The 18158-nt window shown below is 40.8% G+C and overlaps 1 pseudogene; it reads right to left on the bottom strand.

Moving 5' to 3' along the window:
* Positions 1–8538: 8538 nt before the first annotated feature.
* LOC120438535 lies at positions 8539–14740 on the bottom strand (annotated as a pseudogene).
* Between the last annotated feature and the right edge of the window lie 3418 nt (positions 14741–18158).

Raw genomic sequence — 18158 nt, 5'->3', positions numbered from 1 at the left:
AAATATTTCCAAGCATAAATAACAATCAACAATATAAACCTTACAGCTGGTTTTAAAAGCAGAATGTATTTGTTTCTCAAATGAGAAAGAGCTATCGAGAAACACTCCTAAATCTTTAGTTCTGAACTTTTCCAGTGGGCCAAGAGCAACATAATGCTAACTTGACGTGACTTAGCATTATGCACTAATGTTAACACTTACTTTTTAACAATGTGAGTAGCTAAGGCTAACACTATTTCCCTTAACTTTTTAAGGATGTGAACTGCTAATGCTAACACTCTTTTCCCAAGCAAAACCTAATGCTCATATTGTTTTCCTTTGCTTTATAGCAATGTGAGCAGCTACAGCTAAATAGACTGCTGCCATTAGTGGCTAATTCTAATTAGGGGTGAATTATTATTGCCTGCTACTGCTAATATCGTTTTCCCTTCCCTTTTAACAATGTGAGCAGCTAGTGCTAGGTAGGCTGATGCTAGCAGCTAATGCTGGTGAATAGGAATTGGCAGCTAATGCTAATACCATATTTTCTTGCTATATATAACAATGTGACCAGCAAATGTTAAGTAGGTTGCCGTTATCAGCTAATACTAATTTGAGGTGAATTGGCATTATCCACTTATGCTAACAATGTATTTTCTTACTTTTTAACAATACAAGACCTAATGTGAACACTTTTTTAATTCAATCTTAACTTTTCCCCTGCAATGTGAAGAGTTAATGCTAAATAGGCTACCATTAGTGGCTAATTCTAATTTTAGATGAAAAAGCATTAGAAGCTAATGCTAATACCATATTTTCTTGCTTTATATCAATATCAGTAGCTAATGCTAAGTACATAGCCATTATTAGCTAATGCTAATTTAGGTGAATTAGCATTATCCACTAATGCTAACAATGTTTTTGCCAACTCTTTTCCCTTGCATTATAACAATATGAGCAGTTAATGCTAAGAAGGCTACCATTATTAGGTCATGCTAATTTGATGTGTGTTAGCATTATCCGCTACTGATAGCAATAGTTTATCTTACTTTTTATTACTTTTTAACAATATCAGCAGCTAATGCTAACACTACTTTCATTTCAGTTAAGCCTATTTAGCATGAATTAACTTCATTTAGCATTAAGAAGTTTATGCTAAATAGGCTACCATTAGTGACTAATGCTAATTTTAGGTAAATAAGCATTGGCAACTAATGCTAATACCATATTCTCTTGATTTCTAACAATGGGAGCAGCTAATGCTAAGTAGGGTGCCATCATTAGCTCATGCTAATTTATCCACTAATGCTAACAATGTTTTTTCTTACATTTTAACAATATAAGTAGCTAATGCTTATACTATTTTTCCTTTCATTTTATCGTTAATAACTATTACGCCGTTAGTGGCTAATTCTAATTTTAGATTAAAAAAAAAGCATTAACAGCTAATGCTCATACTGTTTGCTTTGTAAGAATGACAGCAGCTAATGATAAGAAGTCTACCGTTATTAACTAATGCTAATTTGATTTGCATTAGCATTATCCGATAATGGTAACTCGTTTCCCCTGCATTATAACGATGTCAGGACTTAATGCTAAGTAGGCTGCCATTAGGGGCTAACTCTAATTAGGGGTGAATAATTATTAGCAGCTAATGCTAATACAGTTTTCTCTTTCCTTATAACAACTTGAGCAGCTAATGCTAATTTGATGTAAATTAGCATTATATTAGTAAGGGGTTAATGCTAAGTAGGCTGCCATTAGCAGCTAAAGGTAATTTGGGGTGAATAAGCACTAGTAGCTAATGCTAATACCCTTTTCTCTTGTGTTATAATGATGTGACGTTAATGCTAAACAGCATTAGCTTAGCAGCATTAGCTTATCAGAGTTTTCATCATGGTCACACAAATCCTTAGCAGAGCAAAGTGGCCTACTTAGCAATAGCTGCTCAAGTTGTAGAAAGCAAGGGAAAACAGTATTAGCATTAGCTGCTAAATGTGCACTTGAGAACAAATTTATTGTGAATTCAGCTGTGAATGTAGAGTTTCCAGTATTTAAGCTTCCATTTCCAAATGTTAGCTGCTCCTGTCTGTCTCTTTGTCACACACACAGACTGAAATGATTCACAGCCTTGTTTCATCCTTCTGACTGCCACTGTGACTGTGGAGATACAGCATGGGAAACATACACATGGCTGACACATTAATAGGTACACAGTGGCCACTATCTCAGGTACACCTGTGACCTAATAAAGTGTATCTAAAGTTACAAAATGTTGTCTCTTTCCAAATATTTATGGACCTAACTGTAGGTCCACTTTTAATGAAACTCTCAACATGACTTATCAGTTATCATTAATGCTCCTGCAAACAGACTCCTTGGAGACCCCGTACATAAATATCCATGTACTATCCAGCTAGACTAGTGTGTCTATCCCTGAAAATATTCCTGCATGTCGTGCTGGGCAATATGGAAAAAATATTTATCACGATATGAATTATTTTATATCACAATAACGATATATATCACGATATACAACCTGACCCGTGGTCATCTAGAAAGTACACAGTCTGTAAACAGCGAGTGCCGAGGGTGCAGTCTTTGTTTTGAGTTACCATAAAGTATGTCGCAAATCCGGGTGCACGGACAGCAGCACCAGCTCGCAAACCACGAGACAGAATTTCTTCACGAAAAATATCTTTTTTTTTTTAAACTTTATTTTTTCTTGCATAAAGTTAAGAGCATGTATAGTTAGAAGACAACACTAATATATTTGCCACAGGCTATTTAACCCTTTAAGACTTACCATAGAACCAAGACCGCCAGAGCTTATCTTTCTGTTTTTACATGCTGTAGTGCCATTTGTGGGAGTATTTCAAGTTTACATATATATTTACAACCGTTATAGCCCAAATTTTAATAATATGTAGGCATTAAGTAAATAGTAACTTCATAAATTGCAAAAACTTCTTTTGTTTTTTACATATATTTCTAGTTAAAAAAATTTAAGAGGTGTATTCCTCAAAACTGTAAATACAAAAGTTTCCAACCACGAGAAATTTATTTTGAGTGTCTTCATAGTTTTATTTTTGAGATACACTAATTTTTATATACTACAGGAAAAATGTACATAAATATTATAATGCATCAAAATAAACTATTTCCAACAGCGTAATTTGAGTTCTAAGCATCCCAGAAATGATAAAGTAAAACATGACTTTTAAAAACACCAACATAGGCTTTTTGCAAAAATGACATCACTTCCGGTTTTGGGCAGGTAATGGCGGACAGTTAGTTCACGCTGACATATATGCCAATGTAGGAAGTCTTATGAACGTCGGCAAAGCGTGTTTCTGGAATATTATCTTTTTGTTGCTGCAAGTTTGGAATATTATGTTTTTGTTGCTGCAAGTGCTTCTTATGCAATTTTTGCAAGTTACATGTGCAGTTATATGTGGAAGGAAACCATGACCTAGGACAAGCTAATGGCATAAGATGTAAGTACAAGTCCTCCGGTTTCACATGCAAATAAAATTATTGCGCTACCTTACGTGGCTACAGTTCTACAGGGATTTAAAAATAGTTAGGTAAAACAGAGTGTGCCTGCTCCGACTGGTTGTAAAGGGTTAATTATATAGTTTATGTAATAATTTATCAAATTTGGGTTAGTACGATATAAATGACAGAAGACAAATGGCACGATAGACACTTTTCTATCGTCCACGATATATATATCGTCATATCGCCCAGCACTACCTGCATGTGTAATTGTTCATGTCTCATCTGCAGGAAACAAACAGGAAGTGAGTGAAGGACACAGGACATGTTTCCAGCTCTTCCTCCTCTATCAGACATTCTCTTCATACCTGAGAGTGTCCAGTTTCCAGCCTGGATCCTTCAGTCCAGCCGACAGCAGCTTCATTCCTGAGTCTCCTGGATGATTGTAACTCAGGTCCAGCTCTCTCAGATGGGAGGGTTGGAGCTCAGAGCTGAGGCCAGAGAAGTACAGCCTTCCTCTGTGATCAGACAGCCTGACAGCCTGCAGACACACAAAACAACAATCCATCTGTCAACAATCGTTTTCTCTTTGTCACAATAACATATATCCATTTACATCCATTCAATGTAACTTTATTTATAAGTGACAATTCCCAACAGACACCAACAGTCATCTCAAGCTGTTTAACAGTGTAAGGTAACAGGCTCCAATATTAGAGAGAAAGCCCCAACCATCAGACAATCCAGTGTGAGCAGCACTTGGTGATGGTGGGAAGGAAGAACTCCCTTTGACACAAAGATCCTCCCAGTGAAAACAGGCTCCAGGAGGAGCATCTACCATGACTGAGGGGAGAGATAAGAGATGAGCTCAGAGAGAAGAACAAAACACAAACTAAGGAGAGAGAAGACAAAAGTTAAAAACATGCATAGCATCATGGGAAGTCCACCACAGCCAGGCTTTCTTTGTGTTCGCTGCTTTGACAAAACCTCAAACCGAACCTTAAGCTCCTTATTCTTCACGCTGGGATCATTTGGCCTTCAGTGGTGTCCTGGCTGACACACTGGAGTGACCAGAGTGCTAAAGAGTGAATCAGACACACCAGTGTCACCCCTGATATCTCTACTACACTTTCAGCTTCTCCACCTGAGCTGTGGCTAAGGTGCTACCAGCATGCAGGCTCGGTGTGTCTCACTCAACAGTTACACTCGTCACCCAGACTAACACCACTCTACAAGTTCACCACTAAGAGGCGCTAAAAGACCACATACAGTGAGATCATCACTAAATGTCTGCTGTGTCTGAAGGTGACTTGGTTTTTTACTAACTGGCTACATGAGCATGATTAGCTGCAGTTCCATCTTTGTAAAAGAGACTCAGCATTAGAGCCAAACAGAAACATTTCTACTTTTTAGTATGTTTTTTAGTAGAAATGTTTCTGTAAAAAATGATTTGATATTTCAATGAAAATACTTTGTATCAATTGTTTATAAGTCAAGAATAATAGTTAAATAAAAAGAAGCGACAAATCAATAAACACTCAATAAAACCTTGTACAGCTAAAACTCATGTAGACAATGCCAGGGGAGGAAGTAAAACTAAACCTTTGACACCAGAGATGATAACTACCAAAATAAAACAGGAAGTTAATAACAACCATGAGGGGAACACCTGAGTGAACCTAGTAAAGGGATGTAGTGGAGCACTGACGGAAGTAAATAAACTCAAAAATACAAACAGTAACTAAAACTAATGAGAGCTGATGGCAATTGTGTCTGTGAGCAAGAGGAGGGAGAAAAAGGAATAGTAAGAGTTGTCACCAAGCAGAAACAGGAGCTGGAAGCATGTAAATATAATAATAACCACTGCAGCCAAAAAGAGTGCCTGACGAGCCCAGTTGTAAGTAAGCTATTAAGACTCGACTTTACACTGTGTTCGTGTTTTCCAATAAGTTCCGTTGGAGCAGCCTTTCAACGCCTCTCTCTGTCTCTCGCAAGCAAAGTTGACCCAGACAACAAAGTAAAGTTAGTTTTTGGCTACGAGCCCGACATATTAGCCAGAGGTCCCTTTACTACGGTTCGGAGCCGCAGACGTCTTTTATATATGCGCAGAATAGTTTTCTATACGAGATCGAGCTCTCGTCCACCCTACTGTTACTCATTTTATATTAAGATTTAAACATCTAGTTGGAATTGGTATGGTGAGTAACCTTCATAATAGTAATAAATCACATAGCAATAGTACATTCATGTAGCTGTAAAAAGCATGATAATATATTAAGTAATCCAAAGTATTCTGTTACTTTACTCAGTGAGAGTAACGTAACAGAATGCATTACAAAATACATTTTGGGGCATGTATTCTCTAATCTGTAGTGGAAACATTTTAAAAGTGACCTTCCCAACACTGTGAAGATGTGAATCCAGTGGGTGGATGGCGGCATCACCATGAAGGATCAGTGTGAGAATACATTATCATCCACGATGAAAGCAAGTCGCAGCTTGTGGCTGCAGTTAGCTGGTTTGATATTTAGCTTGGAGTTAACTCAGTAGAAGATAGAATGCTAAACTGTCTAAAACCAGGGTGTCAAACACATGGCCCGTCTGCCAAATTCGGCCCCTGAGATAATTTGATATGTCAGTTATTATAGTATTTTCAGGCTTGCTGATATTCCATGCCAACAGGGATGGGACTTTATTCTGATGGACACATTATGTCGCCAATCACATTAAGAGACAGACTGGGATCATGCCACTATTTAAAGAAAGGGATGGGGCAAACGTTCAGAAGAAAGCAAGCATAGTGGTACAGGCCAGGTACACACAGACACAGGTTTAAATGCAAGCGTGTCAGGACAAAGTGAAAACACAAAATGAGCAGCATCTGGCTGAATTTCAGTGATACTGGAGACGCCAAAGCTGAGTGCAGAATTTATGAATTAGAAGCTGGATAAAGTGATACCCATGTCCGTTTCTCTTCTTAGTGGTAGTAGATGCATAAAATTAAGACTAATGAAAACACTGAATTAAAATTGCTTCCTTAAAAGCACCAAGTTTACAATTAAATTTCTAATTTTGATCTTCAGCACCCAACACCATGACTATGTACATATTGTCGGGTATGAGAATATTTGTGTTGTGTGCTGTGGATTCAACTCTACAAACTCATCACTATTTTCATCATCAAATTTCTACTTAGACAGCAACAAAACAGAAAGCAGTTCCCAGAAACTACTTCTTGTTTTAGAATCTTTCAACATAAGAGTATGTTGCACATCAGAACACCTCCACATCTCCTCTTATTAAAGGATTACCTTATTATTAATTTGCTATTTCTGCCAGTTGATTAAAAATGTTTGATCTCACCTGAGAGTTTCCAGTTTACAGTGTGGATTCTTCAGTCCTTCAGACAGAAACTTCACGCCTGAATCCTGCAGGTCATTGTTACTCAGGTCTAGCTTGATCAGATTAGAGGACTGAGAGCTGAGACCTGAGGACAGAGCTTCACAACTTCTCTCTGACAGGTTACAGAGACTCAGTCTGAAAAATAACAGCAAAACAATTAAAAAAATACTTTTGATCAAGTGTAATGAGATTATATAACATTTAGGAATATTCCATTCTCTTTTGTCAGGAAAGTAATGAACAACATGTGGAGACAATCAGAGAGACAAGAGAGAAGTGAAGAGAGAACAGAGCAGTAAAAGAACACTGGATAGTTCAAATTTGACACATTTTTGGTATCAACAAAATGTGTCAAATTTCTTTATTTTGTAATCGTTTCAGAAGAGTTCATGATTAAAACTTACATCAATAAACACCCAGAAAATTTTCAGAAATGCTGACATGTATTCAGTGTTGAACAAAGTGAGTACTGATTATCACTTAATAGCTTTATAGACTTTTCAGACACCAGCACTCATGACTGTATTTTGGGGTTATTTTGTTAGTTTTTTTAGTTGATCGTAGGGGTGGGCGATATAAGCGATATACGATAGAAACGATATAGATTTGGCCAACGATAGAGATTTTGACTATATCGTGATATCGCGATAGCGCATGTTGATGATGTCATCAAGCTGCGCCTGTTTTGGTAGAAAGTATCACAGCGGCTACAACCATTATCATCAGTAAATTATGTTCTCCTGACTGAAGTTTGGCCCGTGTATAGCATCCTGCTATGCAATTGCATTTGTCCCTAACCACCAAAATGCCTCACGTTAACTTTTATCGAGTGGAAAAAAAGTTGACGTTCATCCTCCAGCTTCACTGTGCTAATGTTATGATAACATAGCTGTGTCGCTAGCAATCACGTAGCACAACATTATATACCAGGTAGTCCAACTTCAGTAACCGTGCAAACGCCACTGCTGTTTAGTTTTCTGTCTTCACTTATGTTGGAAGTGGTAGCAGAGCTGTAAGTTTTAATTAGTTTCAAAAATCTCTGTCAGAACATGGTATGAAATGTTTAGGTGCAAACTAGCGAGCTAAATTCCTGTTAACTTCTATCTCCGTTAAATTTAATAAATTCTGTTTTCATGGATGCATGGATGTTAAACTTAATTGTTACACCCGATAAAGCAGCAACGCTGATGATTTAATTGAATGATGATAATTGAAGATGAAAGAATTTAGACTGTTTTTAACTCTCAGTGTTCGTTTGACTTTGGGACCTGAAGGGGACGGAGTTTTGAACCCAGATTACTCCTCACTACGGCAGTCGTAATGCTCTGACAATCCATCAAGCAGTCCATCAGCAGGCTTACCAAAGTTGTACTAAAACATTTTTTAACAGATTTCTGCACGCCAAAATCGGTTCAAGGTCAGTGAGCACAACCAGAATTCATACATAAGGCACACTCTCGATTTTTGAGAAAATTAAAGGATTTTAAGTGTGCCTTATAGTGTGGAAAATACTTTATACAGAAGAACAGAATATATCGTGATATATATCGTTATCGCACATGCTTCAAATTATATCGCGATATGAATTTTAGGCCATATCGCCCAGCCCTAGTTGATCGCACCTGCTTTTTACCAACAAGCATATAAGTTAAAATGTACTCACAGAGCTTTGTTGGAGGCTTTGACCACTGGCAGCATTCTTAGAAGAGCCTCCTCAGAAGCAGAGTATTTCTTCAAGTCAAACTCATCCAGATTTTCTTCTGATGACAGTAAGATGAAGGTCAGAGCTGACCACTGAGCAGGAGACAGTTCTTCTGTGGAGAGACTTCCTGATCTCAGGGACTGTTGGATTTGATCCACTAGAGAACGATCATTCAGTTCATTCAGACAGTGGAACAGATTGATGCTTTTCTCTGCAGACAGATTCTCACTGAGCTTCTTCTTGATGTACTGAACTGTTTCCTGATTGGTCTGAGAGCTACTTCCTGTCTGCGTCAGCAGACCTCGTAGGAGACTGTGATTGGTCTGCAGTGAAAGACCCAGGAGGAAGCGGAGGAACAAGTCCAGGTGTCCATTTGGACTCTGTAAGGCCTTGTTCACAGCACTCTGGTAGAAGTGTTTCTCTACAGATTTTACTTCTTTTTCTGGTTCTTGTTTTCGAAACAATATAGACCATATGGACGTTGTTTGTTTCTCTTCAAGCAGATTGAGTCCAGAGTTGATGAAGGCCAGATGGACATGAAGAGCAGCCAGAAACTCCTGAACACTCAGATGGATGAAGCAGAACACCTTGTCCTGGTATAGTCCTCTCCTCTTTAAAGATCTGTGTGAACACTCCTGAGTACACTGAGGCTGCTCTGATATCGATGCCACACTCTGTCAGGTCTGATTCATAGAAGATCAGGTTTCCTTTCTGCAGCTGATCAAAAGCCAGTTTTCCCAGAGACTCCATCATCTTCCTGCTCTCTGGACTCCAGTGTGGATCTGTCTCAGCTCCTCCATCATACTTGACCTTCACTTTGGCCTGAACCACCAGGAAGTGGATGTACATCTCAGTCAGGGTCTTGGGCAGCTGTCCTCCCCCTCTGGTTTCCACCACATCCTCCAGAACTGTAGCAGTGATCCAGCAGAAGACTGGGATGTGGCACATGATGTGGAGGCTTCGTGATGTCTTGATGTGGGAGATGATCCTGCTGGCTTGCTCCTCATCTCTGAACCTCTTCCTGAAGTACTCCTCCTTCTGTGGGTCAGTGAACCCTCTGACCTCTGTCACCATGCCAACACACTGTGGAGGGATCTGATTGGCTGCTGCAGGTCGTGTGGTTATCCAGAGGCGAGCAGAGGGAAGCAGTTTCCCCCTGATGAGGTTTATCAGCAGCACATCCACTGAGGTGGACTTTCTAGGGTCAGTTAGGATTGTAGTTTTGTGGAAGTCCAGAGGAAGTCGACACTCATCCAGACCATCAAAGATGAACACAACCTGGAAGTCTTCAAAGCTGCAGATTCCTGCTTCTTTGGTTTCAGTAAAGAAGTGATGAACAAGTTCCACCAAGCTGAACTTTTCCTCTTTCAGCACATTCAGCTCTCTGAAAGTGAATGGAAATATGAACTGGATGTCCTGGTTGGCTTTGTCTTCAGTCCAGTCCAGGGTGTATTTCTGTGTTAAGACTGTTTTCCCTATGCCAGCCACTCCCTTTGTCAGCACTGTTCTGATTGGTTCATCTCTTCCAGGTGAGGCTTTAAAGATGTCTTCTTGTCTGATGGTTGTTTCTGGTCTGTCTTGTTTCCTGGATGCTGTTTCAATCTGTCTGACCTCATGTTCATCATTGACCTCTGCAGTCCCTCCCTCTGTGATGTAGAGCTCTGTGTAGATCTGATTCAGAAGGGTTGGGTTTCCTGCTTTAGCGATGCCCTCAAACACACACTGGAACTTCTTCTTCAGGGAGGATTTAAGGTTACGATGACAAACAGCAGCTGGAAGTTCTGAACAATACAGGAGTGCAGAATTATTAGGCAAATGAGTATTTTGTCCACATCATCCTCTTCATGCATGTTGTCTTACTCCAAGCTGTATAGGCTCGAAAGCCTACTACCAATTAAGCATATTAGGTGATGTGCATCTCTGTAATGAGAAGGGTGTGGTCTAATGACATCAACACCCTATATCAGGTGTGCATAATTATTAGGCAACTTCCTTTCCTTTGGCAAAATGGGTCAAAAGAAGGACTTGACAGGCTCAGAAAAGTCAAAAATAGTGAGATATCTTGCAGAGGGACGCAGCAGTCTTAAAATTGCAAAGCTTCTGAAGCGTGATCATCGAACAATCAAGCGTTTCATTCAAAATAGTCAACAGGGTCGCAAGAAGCGTGTGGAAAAACCAAGGCGCAAAATAACTGCCCATGAACTGAGAAAAGTCAAGCGTGCAGCTGCCAAGATGCCACTTGCCACCAGTTTGGCCATATTTCAGAGCTGCAACATCACTGGAGTGCCCAAAAGCACAAGGTGTGCAATACTCAGAGACATGGCCAAGGTAAGAAAGGCTGAAAGACGACCACCACTGAACAAGACACACAAGCTGAAACCTCAAGACTGGGCCAAGAAATATCTCAAGACTGATTTTTCTAAGGTTTTATGGACTGATGAAATGAGAGTGAGTCTTGATGGGCCAGATGGATGGGCCCGTGGCTGGATTGGTAAAGGGCAGAGAGCTCCAGTCCGACTCAGACGCCAGCAAGGTGGAGGTGGAGTACTGGTTTGGGCTGGTATCATCAACGATGAGCTTGTGGGGCCTTTTCGGGTTGAGGATGGAGTCAAGCTCAACTCCCAGTCCTACTGCCAGTTTCTGGAAGACACCTTCTTCAAGCAGTGGTACAGGAAGAAGTCTGCATCCTTCAAGAAAAACATGATTTTCATGCAGGACAATGCTCCATCACACACGTCCAAGTACTCCACAGCGTGGCTGGCAAGAAAGGGTCTAAAAGAAGAAAAACTAATGACATGGCCTCCTTGTTCACCTGATCTGAACCCCATTGAGAACCTGTGGTCCATCATCAAATGTGAGATTTACAAGGAGGGGGAAAACAGTACACCTCTCTGAACAGTGTCTGGGAGGCTGTGGTTGCTGCTGCACGCAATGTTGATGGTGAACAGATCAAAACACTGACAGAATCCATGGATGGCAGGCTTTTGAGTGTCCTTGCAAAGAAAGGTGGCTATATTGGTCGCTGATTTGTTTTTGTTTTGTTTTTGAATGTCAGAAATGTATATTTGTGAATGTGGAGATGTTATATTGGTTTCACTGGTAGAATAAATAATTGAAATGGGTATATATTTGTTTTTGTTAAGTTGCCTAATAATTATGCACAGTAATAGTCACCTGCACACACAGATATCCCCCTAAAATAGCTAAAACTAAAAACTACTTCCAAAAACATTCAGCTTTGATATTAATGAGTTTTTTGGGTTCATTGAGAACATGGTTGTTGTTCAATAATAAGATTATTCCTCAAAAATACAACTTGCCTAATAATTCTGCACTCCCTGTAATAATAAAAGTACAACTTCAACAATCCTATTTTACAAAATGCTGATGACATTTTCTGACCCACTGAGAAATGACTGAACACACTGGTGTCATAAGTGTCTCATTTATCTAACAGGTTAAAACCTTAAGTAAGAAATCCTCTTACGTCTCTGCAGACGGTCAGCCAGCTGCTCCTGCTTCATTCTCCTCAGGAAGTCCACTGTGATCTTCACAAATGCCTCTCTGCTGCTCCTCTGCTCATCATCCTCCCTCTGAAACTCCAAGCATTGGGGCTTATTTGGATTCAGAGCCTTCTGGATCTTCTTCAGCTCGGTCTTCACAAAAGTGATGATGTTGTCCTCCAGCAGCTGGGACAGGATACTTTATGAATGAGCCACCACTCTGAACTTCAGTCTACACAACATCCACTTCTTTATGATCAAGGAGCATATAATCCACGATCTCCTCACCAATTGTAAGTCTGACTTTATCTGATTAACTGAGACTTTGTCCACAACTCCATGATCCCAAAACATTGATTCTGTTCATATGAATGCAGCGATTTCAGTGGGAGAAACATTTCACTGGTGTTCAGAGCTGAACTACCAACAGGTTGATGATCGAAGCCAGAAACCTGGAGATGTTTCAGGTGACTGAGTTGAATGTACAGACAACTGGTCTTAAAGGTTCACTCTGTTTACACATATGGATCAGTATTTAAGGTTTGACTCTCATCATCTACTGGAGCACAAACTGGGTGTCATCAGGACGCTACAACACAGAACAAACACCATCCCCACAGACACAGCAGCCAGGGAAGCAGAAGAACATAACATCAAGAAGGTCCTGAGTAAATGTGAACGCTGGTTTGAGGGCGGAGTCAAGGAGGCCATTTATATGAAAAGGGAAAGACCATCTCTGAATGGAGGAGGGGCCTAAGGGTGCATCTCTCACCATCTTACAATGCTGTGATTGCAGCGTACCAATATGTGATATGCGTACCAATGATCAATGAACTGACCTCACAGTCCATTGTTCTTTCAGTGCTGCTGGTTTCAGTCATTATACAAATGTCCTGTTTTTAAGGTTGGAAGCCTGCAGTCAGCTGAGACTGAAGACGTCACCTGATGATGATCAAACGTTTCTCCCACTGAAAACGTCCAGATGAACAGAATCAACCTTTTTGGGATTTACTTACCTGGATGATTGAGCATCAAGACACAACTCTGTGACTTTTCTCAGTTGAATAAATCCTCTCCTCCAGGTTTGTTTACATCTACCAGCCCTGTGGCTCTGCCCAGGGACAATAATCTATGTGAGAGGTGGAAAGTCATACAGGTGTCTGCTCCTGCCTTCAGTTATTTTTATCTACTGTGTGTCAACTGGCTGAACCTACTCCAGCTGTCTACTGTCCCCTAAACTCAACAATGACTTAGTGATCTATCCATTCTCTGACCAAACACATCCTGCTGCAGGATGTTAATATAGCAGTACACTGATGATCCCACTCACTGTGAACAACACATTTGGACCTGATTTGCTGCTCTGGTTTACACGTGAACTTTGACTGCTGTCACCAACTTGAGAGGCTCTACAGAAAAACTGGACTTGTCCAAAATCATAAACTACATTACAAGGACAGCATTGCTCAGTCAACTCTAATTACTATGGCCATGTTATCTCTTCTAATTAAGGCACAGACACTCAAACTTGCTGCTTTCAGTGAGAAGTCAAATGTCTGAATATGAGTTGGAAGCTGCTGAGAGTCCTCCTCCTTCCCATGGGGTTTACTTTCTCTACTACTTTCACTATAAACACGCCCCTTTCATGCACCTGCAGAGGGCCACCAGCAGATGGAGCTGTCTTAAACAAATCCACTTGGATAGTTAGCTGTAGATGATTTTCTCAGTGTGATTGTAGGATTTTGAGTTACTCTTTAGATTTATTTAAACTCTTATATTGTGCAAAAGTGTTGAGCGACCCATAATTTCTCTGTACTTTTCATAAGAGCAGCCAGACTTTCAGCTAGTGTTTCTTTTTGCTCTGCAGGCTTTATGAAGGTGTGTCAAAGTTGTTCTTTGGCTGCTTTTTAAATCATTTTCAGTCCTCGTACAGGAACCTTCTTCAAGCTAAATCCAAGTGTGTTAGACCAGAGTTAACTGATATATGTGTGGGTGTGTAACTCTTAGAAGCTGATTGGCTGCTTTTATGGGGGCTGGGTCTTTGGAAAGTGAGCAAACCACAGTTTTAGTAACACACCCTGAACTGCACACTTTAACAAACAACATGAGATTTTAACAGTAATGTAAAAATCCTGCGATTCATTGTTATTAAGCACAAACACATCTATGGCCCCGTTTCCATTAGTAGCTGCTCAGATGGACTCACCACAGGTCGCCACGACTGGACTGGATCCACTGGTTTCCATTACAGTTGAGGACCACCTAATGTGGTCGTCTCAGTACAGCCCAGTGTCAACTCACATCATTAGTAAGTGCTAATGCTGCTAATTTCCATCATATCTGTCATTGACAAAGTTATCATAGAAACCGTTATTCAGCTTCATTCCCACTGATCTCGACTACAAACTGTTTCACTTTGGTTTTTGTTTAAAGCCTCGATGTTTAAAACGTTTCCCTGTGATCACATTTGCACCGTCTGATTTCAAAGTTTGTTTCTTTTGGTCATTTAGTCCACAGAGTCCTTGGTGTTCTGAAAGGGACCTATAAACAAATGTATTATTATTAATATTAATAATAAAGTAGTTGTTGTACATGTACAGACCATAAATATGGAGTCCAGCTGTGTTTGATGCTGCTGGGCAGACTGACCACTGGGAACCTCTGAGCTCTGCTGGTCCACTCTGTGGAGGAACCATGGACACATGGACACACACACACACACACACACACACACACACACACACACACACACACACACACACACACACACACACACACAAACTGAAGCCACTTTCATTATTAAAATGTGAATTTAGCCTCTAAAATCTGTATTCAATCAGTGTTGCTGCTTCCTGTGTTTGACCTCACGTATGTGCTTCTGAAAGAACCGTTAACATTTCCGTAAACACTTTTAAACCTGTGAAAAATCCTTTTAGAACAGTTTAAGCTGTTATATGTTGAACTCTTGGCTGACATCATATTAAATGCTGTGGATTCAGAATCTGATGTCACTCAAGTTTACATGTGTGAAGGCAGACGAGTCAGTACTTTTGGTAATACAGTGTAAAGTTGCACTGATTGATTTCCATGAACAGCACTGTGGTTCAGTGTTTTCCTGATGGAGTAACAGCAGCCAGTATGATCCAGGCTTTAGCTGCTGGGTCTCTGTGTGACCTCTCAGACTGTTTAACAGATCAGACACAAAGAGAATCAGAGCAGCTCTTTAAAGACAAACATGAACCCACTCAGGTCACACTTTCCCTACAGATATGAGCATCACTGTCCTCAAACAGCAAATGACCAAGTCTAACATTTGGATCTTTTCTCTTTCATTGTTTTCTTTTTAATGAATCTTTGTAACAATCTCAGGACGTTTCAGGTCAGATTTATCCAGGAAACACAAACATGTAAAGGCGTCATCACAGCTCTCTGACCTCGTTGGTCCAGGTTCAGCACTGAAGAATGGAGGTTCAGGTTTGGACCGGTCACTCCTCACAGACGGACAGCTGGACGCTGCAGACTCTGCTCTGTCCTCCTCTTCCTCCATCATCATCTTCTTCTGGACTTCAGTCAGTCTGAGAGGTAAACCACAAACACTCAGTGAGTTCACATTAACAGGAGTAACTGAGTTACAGTCGCTGACCTCTGACCTGTCATGTAACCTAGAAACCAGGTCACATGATCCACATCAGGGACACAGAAACCTGATCTCACCTGCTGACTCTGACATTTGAGACCTTCCAATAACAAAACACAAAAAGCATAAATGGACAGAACATCAGGAACAGCTCTGAGTCTGATGCAGTCAGCTCACTGTAAACTCCGACCTCAGGATGAATTAAAGCTCTTTTATGGTCACTCAGACACTTTAGGATCACATGATGTTTACACATGATATCTGTGACTGTCCTAGTGAACTTCATGTTGATGCAGATCTGAGCTCCACATCAGCTCTGCTGAATTATGTAAAGTTTCTCTGACATCAGGAATCAGACGCTTCCATGAACACACCTCCATGTTTCTGTTTCTCTGACACACTGAATTCAAACAGGAAACAAGGATGAACTTGGAGCTCCTGCAGGCTCTGACTTTATTCCTGGAGATGCATGAATCACATGGTTAATCCACATTTGGACTGTTTTATCTCCTCAGTTTGAATTGAAGATGTTTAATCATGAGTGAAACTAACAAATCAGCTGACAGCTGTAATCAGCACCAATCAGCTGTCAGAGAGACTCATTCACATGCAGCTCAAACTCTTCTTTGCTGAATTGGAGAACTTTGTTTCTCTGACTGTGTGAAACTCTGATCCACAGCAGAAGATTTCACCTGATGTTCACATGAAGTGGATCCACAGGGAAAACTTCTCAGTGTAGAAACACTTTGGAGACCTGATCATCATTCCCATGCTGTCCTGACTCAGATCATTTTCTTGTTGCATAGTTTTAGACATTTGTGGACACAGGATGGTTTTTGAAAGAGAAAATGATCAGCAACTGAAACGGAGTCTTGTCTCCAAAGTTCCACACACATCACTGTGTAAGCAGTTTCTGCTTCACCCTGCTGTAACAGGCCGGCACAAATAACTCCTCCACTCTGTGTTGTTGTATTTTTAAGAAGACAAAGAGTCTGGTTGATCGTTGCAGATTTATTTCCTGAATGGAAACATAATGGTGTCGGGTCAGCACACTGCTCTGCACAGCTGAACACCCCATTACTACAGAGCTTTACACAATATTCATAAACAACAGGACATAAACTGGTGTCAGGCACGTGCCCACTAAGCACTTATGACCCTCTGTGTCCTTCTGCTGATCAAACAAGTTGTATGTATCTCTACTTAACTATATTATGTGCTGAACAACACAACTCACCTCTCGTACAGCTTCAGCAGACTGGCAGTGATTACTGCAGCCAGCCTCACCTAATCGGCCAAGTGGAATAATACCATACAGACACTGGCAACCAGTGCACTCATAGCTCAAATCAAACACCTGTATTAAATATACAACAACATGGAAATAGTAAAAAATGCTGTTTTACTCGGACACACAGCTGGAGCTACTCCGGCTCACTCAGGGGTCTGAAAGGATTCCTCTGCCTCCTCAGATGTGATCCCAACTCTGCTAACAAGAGTCCAAACTAAAGTAAAGTAAAGTAAAGTAAAGTAAACTCCTAACCGACATCCTGAAACAAGAGCCAAAGCTTTAACTCCTGGATCTAACCCTTATTTTCTCACTGCTGCTGCTCTGAGAACCAGAATCACTCTTTCTTTCTTTTGTCCTTCAGGAACATCAGGACCAGCTCATCATCGCTTCATCTCAGTTTTTTTTTTTACAGTCCAATTTCTGAGACTTTTCTGTAAAAACGTGTTTCTGTGTTTCGAGGGTTACAGGGTCAGTTCGGATCCATAAAATTCAGCATTTCGTGTTGTTTTAATGCAACGTGTTGAGTGTGTAATTTTAACTTTTGATCCGAAGCTACCGAACAAACATCTAGGACAGAGCCTCAAACAGAGAGACTAACGGAAAACTTTTTTTCTCCTTTAAAATAAAAGCTACAGCAGAGTGAGCAGATAAAGAAAGTGTCACGGACCCTGCTCTGGAGGACTCGGGGGTCCGTGAGCAGGATGGACCGTTACTATTATTATCATTATTATTTGGTGATGTGTGTGTGTGTTTCTGCACAATGCTGTGTTAGTCTGTGTTCCACTAGGCAGGGTGTGGGTGTGTACGTGTGTGTGTCTGCGGGTGTGCTGGAGGATGGAGCAAAGCCACATGCAGGCCTGATGGGTGTGGCCCTGCAGGAGGACTGGCCACACCTGAAGTTCCTGCCTCACACCTGTTGGTGATCAGGGCTCGTCGGGGGAGCTACTTAGGAGAGTGTTGGAGCTCCCACGCGTGGGATCATTGAGTTGTCTTCCCAAGTTAGTGTGTGTCAGCTTACAACGGTGCAGTTTGTGTATGCCTGCCGGGGTTGGAGCAGGGAGCACGAGCACAGACGTCGGAGGGGAGCACACACACACACGGGAGTCATGGGAGCAACGGGGATTTATTGTGTTTACAGCCTTCACT

The sequence above is a fragment of the Oreochromis aureus genome, linkage group 3 (assembly GCF_013358895.1).
Source record: "Oreochromis aureus strain Israel breed Guangdong linkage group 3, ZZ_aureus, whole genome shotgun sequence".
In the NCBI taxonomy this organism is placed as follows: domain Eukaryota; kingdom Metazoa; phylum Chordata; class Actinopteri; order Cichliformes; family Cichlidae; genus Oreochromis; species Oreochromis aureus.
The sequence above is the reverse complement of the archived record's forward strand: the minus strand, read 5'-3'. Positions and strand labels throughout refer to the sequence as shown.